We start from the raw sequence: 18144 nt of genomic DNA on the forward strand, positions 1-18144 counted from the left end.
TTTTCCAGCTATTCTATTCTCTTTTAATTTCCAAGCTATTCTATTCCACATCGCAAAACACATGTAAACTCAGTTATTTTCATCTATTATAAAAACTTGTTATCATCATGATTCATTTTATATCAACTTTGAGTCCCACATTGATTCAAGTATCAAAAGATACTTCAACTTTATGTTTATATAACAAGACTTAAAGTTAGCTAATGATTCTATTAAGGTTTGAGTTTAATACCAAAACCAAACGAGGAAACCCATGTACAAGCTAAAAACCGTAACACCGAACTGATGGGTTTGAGTTTGGTTTGATTTTAAAAGTTTCAAAGCCGTGGCTATCGGTTTTGGGTTCAATTTTAGGTCAAAACTGACCCGACCCGCCCCATGCTCAGCCGTTGCGGTGATACCCAGAAAAAAAAATTGGGATACCCCTTTGCTTTGAGTCTGGCTTCGCCACTGGTTTACATAGGCCTCAATCACTACTAAAAACTAGGTATCAACGACGGACATTTTCGTCGGAAATTTGTCGCTAAAGGCCATCAGTGACAGATTAGTGACGGAAACTGGCCGCCGAAAAAACCTTGCTCGCTAATGGTCAACGGCAGATTAGCGACGGACTTAGCGACGGATCACTGACGGATTCGGTTGTCGCAAAATGATCCAAAATTTTGTGAATTCTATCGCAAATCCGTCGCTAATGATGGGTAAATGAGTAGTTTTAAGTTTCTAATATTAATGTTGAATAGGTCGATAGTCTATAACCAAAATTCACAAATGAAATTCAAATTTATACCCCAAAATATTACATTGACATCCAACTACCAAAATAAAGATTAAATTCAACTTACAAAATAATCATTCATATTCGATTTCTTATTTCCTAAACCTATTAACAAAAATCAAAAGTTCCAAAGTCTAGTTAAGTGGGTAAGTTGTTTCCTTGATCTTTAGGAGTAAGTTACACATCCTGGCGATTTCACTACTAGAAACTGGGACATCGCATTCTTCAAATAGTTCCTCTCACTTCCTTACAAACATGATTGAGATAACCTACAAATACGAAACCCAATCCATAAATAAATAAATAAATGGAAGCATAATTCTATAATACTTATGGTTATTTTTTCTTTTTCTCATTTTTTTTGGAACGGCAAATACTAAACAGAAGCCCTTCCGCCTTTTACATCGAAAGCCCGGGTTCAAGCTCCTTTACAGGGCAAACCCTCACCCTTTTTAATGGGATTCCAAAGGAAAATTTCTCATGAGTGGCCACCAATGGCAGTCGAACTCCCCACCTTGCTCCTAAATGGTTATAAACCCAACACCTCTTTTGAGCTGGGTTGGGCTTCATTGGTTGCTTTTTCTCATTTATACAACATTACCGAAATTAAGTTCCATTAAAAAAGTTAAAAAGCATGCAACTGTCTACCTACATTAACTACATTAACTTCACAGAAATGTTTGTTTTAGTTGTTTCACTATTTGCAAAGAACATGCCCGCAAATGGAATGGAATGGATTATACATTATGCTTTCATCTATGAAATATATGTCATCTACAACCACATATTTTGCCAAGTTTTTTATGTACAACACAGGAATACGACTTACTACATTATAATTTTACAAAAAGTAATGCAAACTTACAATAAGTGTATATCTTAATTACTCTATAAAGGTAAGAATTACCACGTACCTTACTACATCCAACCTTTTCCTAGAAAGTATCAAGTATTTGTGAACATGAAATTTAATTACCTCAGCTAAAGACTCAAACATTAATTCACCACTAGAAAGATCTGCAACAGGAGAGTTTGTACACACACAAATTCCTACATTAGAGTATACACACATAGAGATATATAAATCAACTAATTTAGTTAAGAACCTTCCACTCCCATTCTTGAACCTTCCTCACAAACATCAAACAAAACATGCACCAACTAAAACGAACCAAAAAATTTAGAAAGAAAAAACAGAACAACTTATGTTTCTACGAAATAAAACACACAGTTAGATAGATAGAGAGGAAAACCTTGGTGAGGAATTAAGATTTTCGTGAGAAAGGTTGAGATGGTGGTTCATGGGATTTCAGTCTCGGCGGTGATGAAGTGGTCAAAAGGAATCAGATGCGGTGGTCCTACTCTCGTCTTCATGTTTCTCTCTGTCCTTTGCTTCTTCCCATATCTAAAAGTCGGAATAGAAGAAAAGAAGCCACATACGAACTGAAGAAGATGAGCGATTAAATCAACAACACATTAGCTACAGGAAAGAAGCCAATGACATAGAAACTTACTAGGGTTAAATTTCATCTACAGGAAGGGTCATCGTGATTTCGAGGGTCTTGGCTAGGGTTTCCTTCTGTTGGAATCGAGTTTTAGGAACATACAGAAGACGACTATTAGTATCGATTTGGGATGAGTGCCGATTTGCAAGACGAGTGTCGATTTGGGCTTTGGATTTCAGAAACAAGCATGAGAGATAACTGGTGAATGTCGATTTAGGAGGAAGAATGGGGGGAAATGAAAATAATTAGGATGAGGAGCGGGGGAAATGAAATATTTGGCAGGGGCTTAACAAAAATTAGCGATTGAAATATTTGTGAGTTTTTGATTCCGTCACTAATCCCTTTCTAATCTCTCGCTAACATGCTAAAATTTACACCATATCTACAAAAATAATTTTCGTCGCAGATTCCTTGTAAATCCGTCACTAATTAGCTAGGGATTTATTCCGTCGCTGATGCCTAGTTTTCTAGTTTTCTAGTAGTGAATGCAAGTATTGCATATTATTATGTGTTAAATTACCATTTTAGGAGTTTCATATGATTTTGTAAACTTTTGCTTTATTAATACTTATCCCTTTTCTATATGTCTGGAAATGTGGGTTATATAATACCCCTTTTTATTGGGTTTGGTTCTTTTAAACCTTAATTTCATTTTTGATGTTAAAATTGATTTTTATTTCAAGGTTTGATTCAAGTATGGTAGATTGGTATCTTCTTATTTTAAATAAATCAACATTAGGTATTCTCACTAGGAAATTTCATCATCTAACTTATTTTGATGTATGGTTATATTACGACCATTGAGACTAGAAGAACTAGTATACACTTAGAAGGTCATGGTTTGAATGGTAGTTAATCCTTGTTTTACCATGATTGATGTTACCTCGCTTTTCTTTAAACTCAATACTTATTTTTGTAAATTTTGGGACCATTATATTTGCAAACTTAATGTATACACTTTTGGATTTCAAAACAAATGATTTTTAATGTTATTTTAAATTACCATAGCAAAGAATGTTTCAGATTTGGCCATTGTTGCAGAAGAATCTTGAAACTAATTCAAGTTGGTTTATGGGTCCTTGATTTTTAGGTCTTCTTGGATGTAATTATTCATGTCTGAGCAAATCAGCTTGTGGGTGTTGTTAGATGTCTGTGTATGTATGTGTGTGACAATTTAAGAGCTTCTGCCATGGACTTACATGTGTGCTTGTTCATCATCAATTTGCATGCGTGTATGCTCATCTTGTTCTTTGGAACTATATCGTGTGTGTTGTTGGAAAAAGTCCTCTATCAGAGTTTCAACTAAGTTGGCATCTGTGAAGCTTGGATTCCAGCGGCAAATAGATGGTGGTGGTGGTGGTGATGGAGGGCGGGGGTGGGTAGGGTGGGATGGTGTGGTTGTGTGCATTTTCTTATTTTAAAAAAATAATAATAATAATAATAATAAGGGGTGATTTAGCAATTTTATATCAATGATAAAAAACAAAATAAAATCATAGGTAATTACTAACTTATATCAATGATGAAACAAAATAAAATCATTGGTAAGTAACCATACAAGAAACTAAAATCCAGAAACAAATGTGTACAAGTTTTTATATATAGTTGTAATCAACAAGTTAATTCTATAAAACCATAAGGACTAATTATATAATTTTGTGTAAATATCAATATGTAATATTGTCTCGTAAGTTGAAAAGAAACAAAAAGGAAGAAATTTGATTATTTGGCATGCAGCAACAACTAAAAAACCGGAGCATATCTAGATAAACATTAAATCATGCATACAATTCACTAAATGATTCCAATTCTTGGATACCTAATATATCTTCTGTTGCACCGGATAAATATGGAATTCTCCAATTGATAAAGAGGGTTTAGAAATCTTTTGGGATACAAAAAACTCGTATTTATGAAAACTATACATATATAATTACTTCTTTCCCAAGCTTATCGACATGCCTTATATATTGATGCTATATATACAATAACCAATCACACTACCTCATCTTTTAAAGGATTTCTTACGCAATAGTATCAATTCTTTAACCTCCAATGCCTAAGAAAATTACAACTAAGAAAGGCAACGAGGAGAAAGAAAGAAACTGCAGGACAACGATTTGTGAGTTGCTGCGATTGATTGGATTCCAATGTCCTACCACGGATGCCACTATTCTACGCGCAGAGGCAGAACACAAACTTAATGAGATCAAGAAAAGTAAACTCGCGCGTCAAGATTCAAATTCTCCAGAAAGTGTTGTTGCTGAAATCAACAAAGTCGAATGTGATGAGTCGATCACAACTAGTACCTTTGACTCAATGGATTCAAGATCCACATCAAGATTCAATCATTGTGGTGGGAAATGCCGTAAAGTTATGAGGTTTATAGAAGAGATCCAAGGTGCTGAGATAGTAGAATCGGTCTTTGAAAAGAAGCTAACTTATAGTGATGTGAACCCCTCGCAAGGTCGCCTGTTGATGCCGTTAAAGCAAGTTCGTAGACCAGATATTTTGAAGCTAATGCAGAAAGCAGGAGCGGTGCGTCTTTATGTACTATCAAGGCTACAACATTATGACGTGTGTTTGACCCATTGGGACATGTCCACAAATCAAAACTATGTGTTAAAGTCTGGTTGGAACAAAGTTGTTAAGGAGAATGCACTCGGAGAGACTATGGTGGTGCAGTTATGGTCCATTCAAGTGGGAGATATCCCAAGTCTTTTACTTCTTCTTGTAGATGGCAATAATGGTGTTGATGGTGATTCATGTGACTGTAACTGTACCATATCTTCTGATGAATGTGAATCCTCTCGAGCCATTGGTAATGATGCATGATGAGATATATGGTTTTCGAAAACCTGGTGGAATAATCATTCGGGAACCCAAAGCAGATGGGACGTTATCTACAAGTAAGTACATACAACTTGTCAAGTTTCGTTGACATATGAGTTTAGCATTTCAGGTGAAAATACAGGCGAAGAAAAAGTAATAGAGTGTTCCACATCAGAAAAGGGAAAGAGAAGGTGCATGAGTTTTAGAAGCGAATAAAAATATTGATTCATAACATATCTAATTTATTTATTATATCGATATATTGGTCTCAGAAGGAAAATTGTCTAGTTTAGTATATGAGTGATTTGTTGAAACCTCATGAAATATGTGAATGCATATGAAAATTCGTGGAACACAAACGTGTAGTGGAATTTTTTATTTTGCAAATGTAGGGCTCTTTAAAAAATGTTATATGTAAAAATAGGGTAGTCTAATTAAATATTTTTCTAAAATCGGTTTGTGTCACAAAATGTTTAGATAAGAGTAGGTTTTGTATATAATGTTTAAATAAACCAAGAATTTCGTATATATCCTTATAAACTTTCATAATTGTGTTTATATCCTTGAAAAATATATATATATATATATATATATATATATATATATATATATATATATATATATATATATATATATATATAGAGAGAGAGAGAGAGAGAGAGAGAGAGAGGTTAATTTAAAAAAAAAGTTTAATATAAATATGAAAATATTTGAAAACTTTGAATTTATAAGAAAATAAGAAAAATAATGAATTATTATAATTGAAATGTTTTTTATGTTTTCAATTCAAACAATTAATTTAAATAAATAAACAAAAGAAATTAATAAGCTTTAATTTGAAAATTTTAAAATTAAAAAGTAAGTTTATTAATGAAATTGATATTAATTTATTACTATATTTATTGAAATTATGACAATAAAATGTTATATGAAATTTAATAAAACAGAAAAACTATAAAATGACATGTGAAAAATATATTAATTCAAAATAACCATAAAATGAAGTTTGGCAAATTGAACGAGAGTTTGACATTTAGCAAAAAAAACTTTTATTTATTAGAGTATATATATATATATATATATATATATATATATATATATATATATATATATATATATATATATATATACATACATATATTGAAAAAAGTGAATATGTGGCTCACATGTATGTAATATTAGGTATAGAACTATCTAAATTGACTTCATTTTGATTAAAAACACTATTTGCTTTCACTGTTAGCTTATTCATATTGCTTTTGAACTCATATTATTTTTTATTTTGCAATTCGTCCATGAAGATGGACTCATGTCATTTACTAGAACTAAGAAAGAGATGAAGGACATACTTTTGATTCTTGTTGAGTTTTACTTGTCAAAGAACTCGAATAACTGGAGAAGAATGATGCTCTTGAAACTCCAGCCCTTTCCAGCACAAGGAGGAAGGCTTTTGCAACTTCATCTTGTCGGAATGTTGACAGTCAACTTAATGATATATATTGTCTTCTTCCTTAAGTCAAACCCTTATTCCTAAATTACACAAACAAAATTCCTTCCCCCTTTGATTTCTTACAGATTCTCTCTCTGTGTTCTAATAAAGAGTTCTTAATAAACTCTTAACTCTTAATCGAACACCCAAAAATAAGATTAAGAGAAGAAAACCTGATAATTTGTTGTGTTGTTAGTGTTCTTGATAAACCCTCTTCTTAAATCCACACCGAAAAAGAAGAAACCCTATAAATTGCGATTAAATCTCTTAGTGTTTATTTTAATTTAGAAAACTTCATTTGCCCACATCGCCAAAGGTCTATTCAAACCCCTTCGTCGCCCCCTTCCGGTTAAAACCACGATTCCACCAAATCTGCTCACATAGTGAAGAAATCTTCAAAAAATTGTTATAGTACCTTGATCCATGAATGATTACAAGTATGTTTTCCAATGAAAAATGGGCAGGATGGATACAGAAGTTGAATTGGGTGATTTGTATTGTCTACGTTAGGATATATATATATATATATATATATATATATATATATATATATATATATATATATATATATATATATATATAATAAAAATAGGGGTGCACAGTCAACTCTCTCTCTCTCTCTCTCTATATATATATATATATATATATATATATATATATATATATATATATATATATATATATATATATATATGAAAAAATGGAAAATAAATATATTAAGAGCAATTTACTCTTTTTAGTTCACCGAAGGATAAAAACCACAAGCAAATTACCTCAAAATAATCATTAACCCAAAAAAAGTCGTGATTTGAACTAAAACCCAAAAAAGATGCATACAAGGACCATTTTTGCAATTCTCTCTCTCTCTCTCTCTCTCTCTATATATATATATATATATATATATATATATATATATATACCCAAATGCTTAATTTAATGATAATTAAAATATTTAAAAATGAAAAATATTATCTTAAAAAAACTATATTATAACTAAACTACTAAAATGTTCATTTGCAATCTTTTTCATGATCGATATCCTTATTCACGATATTGTTATTTACAACCTAATTCTTTTTCCTTTCATATTTTTCATAATTGATTAGCAAAACCCGATAATCACATATTCCTAATGGATTGCTAAATAATATATTTCATTTCATACTATCTATTTGCAAGACATGCGATTAATCAATTATAAACAATTTTGTTCTTCCTCTAATTCTTCAGTTATAGGTAAAATTATAGAAAAACTAATTTCAATATAAGTGTCGATATTTTGTAAAATTCATGAACACTAGTATGAAATTAGGTTTTATACAGGTTTTATGTCGGGTTTTTTTTATTCAACATGTAATTAAAGGTTGCATCATTGATGATAAGTTATGTTGTTATTTAATTATGGTAAGTATTATGATTAGTTAATTTATAAACCACGAATTTAATTGAATATTATATTTAATTATTGTTATGGTTAATTAGTTTTTAAAGTAATTTATTTGATCAATTTTAAAACATAGTGAAACACATTTGCATGAATTACCTCAAAAAACATAATGATAATACAAAATGTTACTTGTTTGAAACATATCGTTCGAATCTCAATATTTCACGACTTTTAACTAAATGCATATCATATGCATTACTCGTGATTTTACCTATCGTCAAGTCGTTTACAATTAATATATAATTATTCATTAGATAGTATTTATGTCATACACCACCTCCTAACAAACTTTTTGATTATTTTAGGCTTTCGTTTTTTTTAATAATTTGTGAAAGGACGACAAATAATATAACTTTCAAATTGAAAATAGGTAATCAACCAAATATATTAAACTAACAAATAAAAGCATAAATTTTAATAATAGAAACAATATGAAAAATACAAAAATAAGTTTAATACGAAGGTAAAGCAAAAAGAAAATCTTAATAATAATTTATTTGATCAACATATCAATCACAAAAAATGAAATTGTTGTTTATTTTCTAACTAACATCTAAAGTTGATTTTTATAAAAACAAACAAATGCATACAATCTAATAACCGAAACAATATAAAAACTACAAAAAAACAAAAAGTTTTATGTGAAAAAATAACAACGAGATTTATCACAAAAACTAAACTATTGCTTACATTCTAACCTCTAAAATAGAATTCTATGTCTTTTTTTTAAATCTTCAATCCACCACACTGTAAGGTCCTGAAACGGATCTTACCAGTGATCAAATAACAAACACAATCAATAATAATAGAGAACAAGAAGAAACAAGAATGAAAACAAGCTTGCACACGCTTTCTATTAGGAATAACGTTAGGTACAACTTGTGGAATAGCAGCCGTGAATTCTGTGACATCAACAACTACTAAATGACCTAGCACACCTCTATATATACTGGACCTGGGCCGGCCTTGGGTTTACGGCCGTAAACAAGCTTACGGCCGTAAAATCATAGTTGGGACGTAAACTACACAAAAGCTACCAAAAACTATATATTGACTCAAAAGAACCTATTACATTGAAAGCCTAGACCAAACCATTAATTAGACCCTTCAATCTCCCCCTTGGTTTGGTGCTAGCTTGAAGTCAATCTTTGTCCACGATCATCACATCATCTAGCTCCATAGCTCCATTCCACATCCGCTTGTTTATAATCTCAGCATCCATAGAGGTGTATTCTTTCGCGGCTGACTCAAATATCTCCTCAGCAACCCTGATCTGATAATGGCTTAAGTGATGAATGTCCCATCTTCTAAACTAGAGCAAATCTCTTTTATCATACAAACGAATGCATCCCTCCTTAAGTTTGATGACAACAGATGATGTGGTTTCATCAAATACCTAGTAGAGCATAGAGCTTAAGGATCCATCCGGGTAATCTTGAAGCACGTGAATTTATTTGACCTGATTTGTAGCATGCCACATCACCACCTAGAGTGGATGACCAGTTTTGGGATCAATGACATCAGGATATTGCTTTATCACAGATTCAGTAGTCTTCATGGATGGAAAACCCTTCTTTACTTGATCTTCCAGAAAGTGTTTAAAGTTAGTTGCTTGCTGATTATCTGTCGGGTTCGAAAAAGGAAATTGAGAAAACTCTGAGAGATCCACCCTGGTCCAAGAATTAAAATCGTGACAGTCTTTATAAAGATCTGTATTGCCTCTCTTTCTGCGAACAATCCACATTTTCAGGGGATAATGAAAACCCCAAGATACAATTCCTGACAGTGATTGTGGATTGACTTCCAGGAGCATTCTTGTCGGAACTCCTCTTGAACAAGAGTTGTCCCTTCTTGGCGGCTTTGGCTTGTTGATCTCGAATAATCTCTGCAACATGTAGAGCATGAGCAGGTTCTTCTTCAAAACGATTCACCACTCGAGAAGTCTGAGCAGTTGGCCCGGCAATAGGATGAGCCTGAGAGTGAAGATCGATTCTATGCTCATCTGCAGATGTCTTATACTTATCACCAAAGTCTTCTTCAAGCTTTTTCTTGAGACTAAAATAGCTGGAGGTCAGAAGATTGAAATGATCTTGGAGATCAGAGATTTTCTTGGTTTTTATTGCCCTATCTTCTTGGAGATCCGAAACTTGAATTTTCAAATTTGTATTCTCACTCAAGAGATCTTCAACTTGAATGCTGAGCTTAATATTTTTCTGATCTAGCACATTCACTCTCTTCTGAAGTTCATCAATCACCGAGTCATCTTCTCTAGACTGAGCTTCACTGAAAGCAATTCCTTTGCCTTAGAAGAAGGTGTAGCAACTTGTTCTTGAGCAAGATGCAAGACCAAACGCACAAAGGCCTCATCGAGATCTGTCCTTGGAGGAGAGAAACCTAGTGGAACAGAAGAGCCACTGGCTTCAAAGAATGTACTAGGGCCTTCATGTAAAGGTTCTGTAGCTACAATAGCAGGAGTGGTAGTTGGTGTAAATGGCAAGCCTAATGGGTTATGAGCATTCTAACACTTCCTAAGTGTACATGCAACCCTAATAACCTTGGATCTATGTTTGTCTAATTCTCATGCAAAGTTTATTTCCAAGGTTATGATCCTATCTAGCATACATGGGGAACAATTTTAACTTAAATGAAAGATAGAACTACATACCTTGTTGTTAATTTTGATCCTTGAAACCTTGTGAGCCTAGAACCCCAAGTGTGATGCCTCAAATACTTCACACAACACCAAATGTTATGGAGTAAACTTGGAGAGAAAGTGTAACACTCTAAAAATCAGCTCTAGCCCTCAAACATTCATGTGTAACCAATTTTGGGAGAAACATGAGCTTTATATAGTGTTGACACATTTAGGGTTACACCATGTAAATCCTAATGTGTCATGACTCTTCATTTCCATGACCCATGGGTTTGTAACTCCCATGGAGCCTCCATGGAGCATCCAATGGGTTCAACCCAACTTGATTATCCATGGAGCCTCTTAGCCCACTATATAAGTTATGGATGATTTACATAATCAACCCATATATTTAATTTGTTGTCTTTTGATCACTTAATTAATTCTAAAATTAATTCTTGATCAAACTGATTAAATATTATTAATATATTAGAACTTATAATATATTAATAAACCACAAGTGTTATTTCTTTCATTTAGTCTATCCAATTGCATGGTGCCATGCAACTCAAATGGACCATGCCGGGTCGGGTCAAGTACATACCAGAAATAGTTATGAACTTAGACACCTTATCCAACAGTCTCCCACTTGGATAAGTCAAATAACTATAACTGCAAGTATGACTTCAGGAACCGGTCGGCAATCGTAGCTCTTTCCAAGGTTTCTCGGAACTGAGAAGATGATGGTACGCCATTTCAGATAAGGGATCATAAAATCCTCTGTTCTAGATATCAGCCAGACAAACACATGGAAGATGGTCTTGCTTATTGTCCAGCAGTTTGTTTCCCAATTTCCGATTTGTTTGACATAGAACTTAATTGAACATATCAACTCAGTTCTGACCGGGCCCGGTACATTGGTCAAAACAAAATCATCGAGGGGCCCAGATATCAGCTTCTAATCCAAGAAGGAACAGATAAACTTCGACTCATATGTTTGTTCTACCACTCATTGAATTATACACAAAAGCACATTTTATAACATCGAGTTACCAATGCGTTTTCGTACAATCAATGCATAACCAACTCGTAAGTAACAAATCATATCTCTAGGTTTGAAGACTTATATGATATTATCGTCTTGCGATCACTCGAGATAAATTCCATGAAGTGATAACAACGAGCGCGGGTTGAATCCAATACTCAGAACTTATGAGCACTCATGAGTGTTGAGGCCATGTCCAACACCTTAGACCTCTACAACCAACTCATGACAGTCTTAATTCATATCTACTCCCGACATATGACCGACTGTGGATAATTTGAATAATATGTAAAAACACAACATAAATATTCGGGAAGTCAAAACATGCAAAAGAAATAATAGTAAACAATTGACAAAAGATAGCAACACTTTACTCATGAATAAACACAACTTTTATTCATCATCAAATGTCAAATACATTTTACATATTTTAGAATTATCTAACTACTAAAACTTATATCATCCTTCAGCCCTATGCTCCTAGCATGCTGGAGATACTCAACCCTACCCAGTCCCTTCGTGAGGGGATCTGTCGGGTTCTCATCTGATGATACCCTCTTTGCCACGAAGAGTCCTTCTTCTACACGATGTCTGATGAAATGATATTTTATGTCAATGTGTCTGGATCTCCCATGATCCCTTGGTTCCTTTGCTAAGGCAACTGCACTTTCACTATCACTGAAAATCTCTGTGGGCTTCGATATAGCTGGTACAACTCCAAGGTCTCCAATGAAGTTCTTTAGCCATATAGCCTCTTTTGCCACCTCGCTTGCCGCTATATACTCTGATTCGCAAGTTGAATCAGCCACTGTCTCCAGCTTGGAACTTTTCCAAGAGATTGCCCCTCCATTTAAGGTAAAGACCCAGCCCGACTAAGAGCGGAAATTATCCCTATCAGTCTGGAAGCTAGCATCACTATACCCTACAACTCTCAAGTCATCACTCCCACCAAGAGTAAGGACCCAGTCCTTAGTCCTCCGTAAGTACTTGAGAATATTCTTTACTGCTGTCCAGTGAGCCTTACCAGGGTTCCCCTGATACCTGATAACCATGCTTAAATCAAAGGCTACATCAGGAGGAGTACAGGTCATAGCATACATGATCGAGCCTACTGCCGAAGCATAAGGTATACGACTCATTTCAGCTCTCTCTACCTCAGTACTCAGGCTCTGAGACTTACTCAGTCTAGTGTTACTTTGGATGGGTAAGTCTCCTTTCTTGGAATCTTGCATGGTGAATCTCTTCAGCACCTTATCCAAGTATGTACTCTGACTAAGTCCAATTAGTCTTTTACTCCGGTCTCTCAAGATCCTTATCCCTAGAATATAGGCAGCTTCTCCTAGGTCCTTCATAGCAAAAAACTTCCCAAGGCAGGACTTAACTTCCTGTAGGGTTGGGATGTCATTTCCTATGAGTAGTATTGATGGGTCTTGACCATTCTAACACTTCCTAAGTGTACATGCAACCCTAATAAACCTTGGATCTATGTTTGTCTAAGATACATGCATATAATTATTTTTCCAAGGTTCATATCCTAACTAGCATGGCATGGGGAACATGAATCAAATAAAGCTAGTAGAAATACTTACCTTGTAGTTGTAGTTGATTGCTTGGAGTTTTATAGCCTAGCACCAATGGTGTGGATGCCTCAAATGGAAATCACAAATCACCACAAACTTGGAACTTTGAGAGAATAGTCACTACTATCTTGAAATCGGCCCTTTTACTTTACTCACCTCAACTAGTGTGATTTCAAGAACCAAGGCCTCCTTTATATAGTGTGGTGGATTAGGGTTACATCCATGTAAACCCTAATACCCATGTCTCTTCGTTTCCATGGATCCATGGGTTAAAGCTCCATGGAGTATCCATGGACTTTCCATGCAAGCCTAGCCCATTCCAAATAAGCATTAGCCCACACTATATAAATATAGAAGCCCATATTTAATTATTAATACTTTTGATCTCTAAATTAATCATAGATTAATTATAGATCAATATTAATTAAATAATATGATCTTATATCAATATATTAGAACTTATAATATATTAATAAATCATAACTTGTACTATTCTCAAAAGATTATCCATAAATTGTTCGGGTGAAGTGCAACCCAAATGGACCATGCCGGGTCGGGTTAAGTACATACCAAATATAGTTATGGACTTAGACACTATATCCAACAGTCTCCCACTTGGATAAGTCTAATAACTATAGTTGCAAGTATGAATCCAGGAACCGATCAACAATCGTAGCTCTTTAAACTCTGTTGAACTAGAACGCGCCATTTTGGATAAGCGATCATATAATCCTTTATTCTAGATATCAGCCGGACAAATACATGGAATATGGTCTTTCTTATTGTCCAGCATTTGTTTCCCGATTTCCCATTAGTTTGACCTAGAACTTAACTCAACACATCAATTTAGTTTTGACCAGGCCCGGTACATAGGTCAAAACAAAATCATCGAGGGGCCCAGATATCGCTTCTAATCCCAGAAGGAACAGATAAACTTCGACTCATATGTTTGTTCTACCACTCATTGAATTATACACAAAATCACGTTTTAGAACATCGAGTTACCAATGCGTTTTCGTACAATCAATGCATAACCAACTCATAAGTAACAAATAATATCTCTAGGTTTGAAGACTTATATGATATTACCGTCTCACGATCACTCGAGATAAATTCCATGAAGTGATTCCAGTGAGCGTGGGTTGAGTCCAATGCTCAGAACTTATGAGCATTCATGATTGTTTTAGCCATGTCCAACACCTTAGACCTCTGCAACCAATCATGACAGTCTTGATTCATACCTACTTCCGACATATGACCGACTGTGGAGATTTGAATAATATGATATACCAAACATAATTATTCTGGAAGTTAAAACATGCAAAAGAAATATAGTAAACGATCGACAAGAGATAGATACACTTTGCTCATAAATAAAACACCTTTTATTCATCATCTAATGTCAATTACACTTTACAAATTAATTTCGAGATTATCTAACTACTAAAACTAATATCATCCTTCAGCCCTATGCTCCGAGCATGCTGGAGATGCTTAGCCGGAGTCAGTCCCTTCATGAGGGGATCTGTTGGGTTCTCATCCGATGATACCCTCTTTGCCACGAGGATTCCTTCTTCTATTCGATATCTTATGAAGTGATATTTTCTGTCAATGTATCTAGATCTTCCATGATCTCTTGGTTCCTTGGCTAAGGCAACAGCACTATTGCTATCAAAGAAAATCTCCATTGGCTCCTTTATAGCTGGTACAACTCCAAGGTCTCCGATGAAGTTCTTTAGCCATACAGCCTCCTTTGTTGCCTCGCTTGCTGCTATATACTCTGATTCACAAGTGGAATCAGCCACTGTCTCCTACTTGGAACTTTTCCAAGTAATTGCCCCTCCGTTTAGGGTAAAGACCCAGCCCGACTGAGAGCGGAAATTATCCATGTCAGTCTAAAAGCTAGCATCATTGTACCCTACAACTCTCAAGTCATCACTCCCACCAAGGGTAAGGACCCAGTCCTTAGTCCTTCGCAGGTACTTGAGGATATTCTTTACCACAGTCAAGTGTGCCTTGCCAGGGTTCCCCTGATACCTTCTAACCATGCTCAATGCAAAGGCTACATCAGGTCGACTACACATCATAGCATACGTGATCGATCCTACAGTTGAAGCATAAGGTAGTCGACTCATTTCTGCTAACTTAGCCTCTGTACTAGGGCTTTGTGTCTTACTCAATCTGGCGTTACTCTGCATGGGTAACTCACCTTTCTTGGAGTTATGCATGTTGAATCTTTTCAACACCTTGTCCACATAGGTGCTTTGACTAAGTCCAATTAGTCTTTTACTCCTGTTTCTCAAAATCCTTATACCTATGACATAGGCAGCTTCACCAAGGTCCTTCATAGCGAAACACTTCCCAAGCCAGGACTTTACTTCCTGCAGGGTTGGGATGTCATTTCCTCTGAGTAGTATGTCATCCACATACAGTACCAAAAAGCTGACTATGCTCCTACTAGCCTTGATATAGACACAAGATTCATCTTCACTCCTTGAAAAGCCAAATTCCTTGACTTTCTCATCAAAGCAAAGATTCCATCTGTGAGGTGCCTGTTTAAATCCATAAATGGATTTCTCGAGTTTACACACTCTATTGGGGTACTCTGTACTAACAAAACCCTCTGGCTGAACCATGTAAACATCTTCAGCCAACTTTCCATTAAGGAAAGCGGTTTTGACATCCATTTGCCATATTTCATAGTCATGAAATGCAACAATGGCTAACAGAACCCTAATAGACTTAATCTTGGCCACTGGTGAAAAGGTCTCATCACAATCAACTCCCGGAGTTTGAGAATAACCCTTTGCAACCAGTCATGCCTTATAAGTGTGTACATTACCATCCATGTCGGTCTTCTTCTTGAAGATCCATTTGCATTCAACTACCTTAGGATCAGGTATACTGTCAACCAAATTCCAAACTTGATTTTCATACATGGACTGTATCTCGCTAGCCATAGCCTCTTTCCATTTAGCAGCCTCAAGGCCTGCCATGGCTTCCGTGTAGCTGTTAGGCTCATCCAGATTTACCAGTGTGTTATCACTGATAAGTGTCTCACCTTCTGCAATAATATGGAAACCATAACAATGCTTAGGTACATTCCTAACTCTAGTGGAACGCCTAAAAGGTATAGATTCTTCAGTTGGCTCAACAGGAGTTTCCTCGTCAGGTTGAGGGCTAGGGTTTGAGGTTCCTTCATCACTTGACTCTTGAAGTTCCTCAAGGTCAATTTGCCTCCCACTGTCTCCTTGACTCATGAACTCTCTCTCTCTCTCTCTCTCTCTCTCTCTCGAAAGAATCCTCTTCTTGCTACAAAGACCACATTATCACTGGGTCTGTAGAAGATGTAGCCAAAGGATTTCTGTGGATAGCCGATGAAAATACACCTTTCGCTTTGGGGTTCGAGCTTATCGTGAGTCTCGCATCTCACGAAAGCCTCACAACCCCAAATCTTGATGTGGTCTAGATTGGGAACTTTTCCAGTCCACATCTCATGAGGTGTTTTGGCAACCTTCTTTGTAGGGACTAGATTAAGGATATGGGCGGCAGTCTCTAAGGCATACCCCCAAAATGAGATTGGTAGCGAAGCTCGACTCATCATGGAACGAACCATGTCCAACAAGGTCCGATTGCGCCTCTCGGCTACACCATTCAACTGTGGTGTCCTAGGAGGTGTCAATTGTTAGATAATTCCACATTCCTTAAGATAGTCAAGGAACTCAGTACTAAGATACTCACCACCACGATCGGATCGAAGCATCTTAATGTTCCTGCCCAACTGATTCTCCACTTCTTGCTTAAACTCTTTGAATTTCTCAAAGGTTTCTGACTTATGCTTGATTAAGTAGACATATCCATATCTACTAAAATCATCAGTGAAAGTCACATAGAACCGATTAGCATCTCTTGTGGCGGTTCTTAAGGGTCCACACACGTGTACGAGGTCCAACAAACCTTCACCCTTAGCACAAGTGCCAATAAAACGTGACTTTGTCATTTTACCAAGCAAACAAGATTCACAACTATCATCTGACTTTAGGTCAAATGACTCCAAGACTCCATCCTTTTGGAGTTGGCCTATGCGTTTCTTGCTTACATGTCCAAGACGACAATGCCATAAAGATGCTTTATCTAAGCTAGTGGAAGAGTCAATATACAATATATTATTTCCTAGATTATCTGCAACAGATACAATTTCATACACGCCATCACAAGGTAATGCTTTAAAATAATGAACATTATTAAAGAAATTATCAATACTATCATTATTATTATCAAAATAAAAGGTAAAACCTTGTTTATACAATGCATGAAAGGAAATAACATTTCTTGCCATTTCTGGCGAATAATAACACTTATTCAAATCTAATGTAAACCCACTATTTAGCACTAAGGAATAAACTCCTATCTTGGTGATAGGTGAAGCTTTCCTGTTTCCCATGATCAAGTTTATCTTTCCCTGCTCCACATTCTCACTTCTTCTTAGTCCCTGCAAATCACAACATATGTGAATACCACAACCGGTATCAAGGACCCAAGACTTAGAATGAGGTGAGTTATTAGACAATATAGTGTATATACATGCATGGTTGGGTTTTACTTTCCCATCCTTCACATCTTGCTGGTACTTTGGGCAGTTTCACTTCCAGTGCGACTTTTCATGACAATAGAAGCATTCAGCCTCATTAGGGTTAGCAGAAGGAGTGACAGAACCTTTCTTGGTTTTGCTTGAAGAGGAGCCTTCAAGGATCTTACCCTTGGTACCCTTAGAAGGGTTCTTTCTCTACTTCCCTTTGCCATGCCCGATTGCCAAGACTTTTGCCGCAGTAGGAGTAG

At 35.4% G+C, this 18144-nt stretch overlaps 1 long non-coding RNA gene across 1 annotated transcript; it reads right to left on the bottom strand.

Annotated features, from left to right (window-relative positions):
• Positions 1-761: 761 nt before the first annotated feature.
• Positions 762-2728, bottom strand: LOC111885830 (uncharacterized). The gene is made up of 3 exons (XR_002848225.3): positions 2290-2728; positions 2029-2180; positions 762-1044 (listed from the first exon to the last, which is right to left on the bottom strand). It is a non-coding gene; the product is annotated as an uncharacterized LOC111885830 (long non-coding RNA).
• Positions 2729-18144: the final 15416 nt, after the last annotated feature.

The sequence above is a fragment of the Lactuca sativa genome, chromosome 3 (genome assembly GCF_002870075.4).
Source record: "Lactuca sativa cultivar Salinas chromosome 3, Lsat_Salinas_v11, whole genome shotgun sequence".
Classification (NCBI taxonomy): domain Eukaryota; kingdom Viridiplantae; phylum Streptophyta; class Magnoliopsida; order Asterales; family Asteraceae; genus Lactuca; species Lactuca sativa.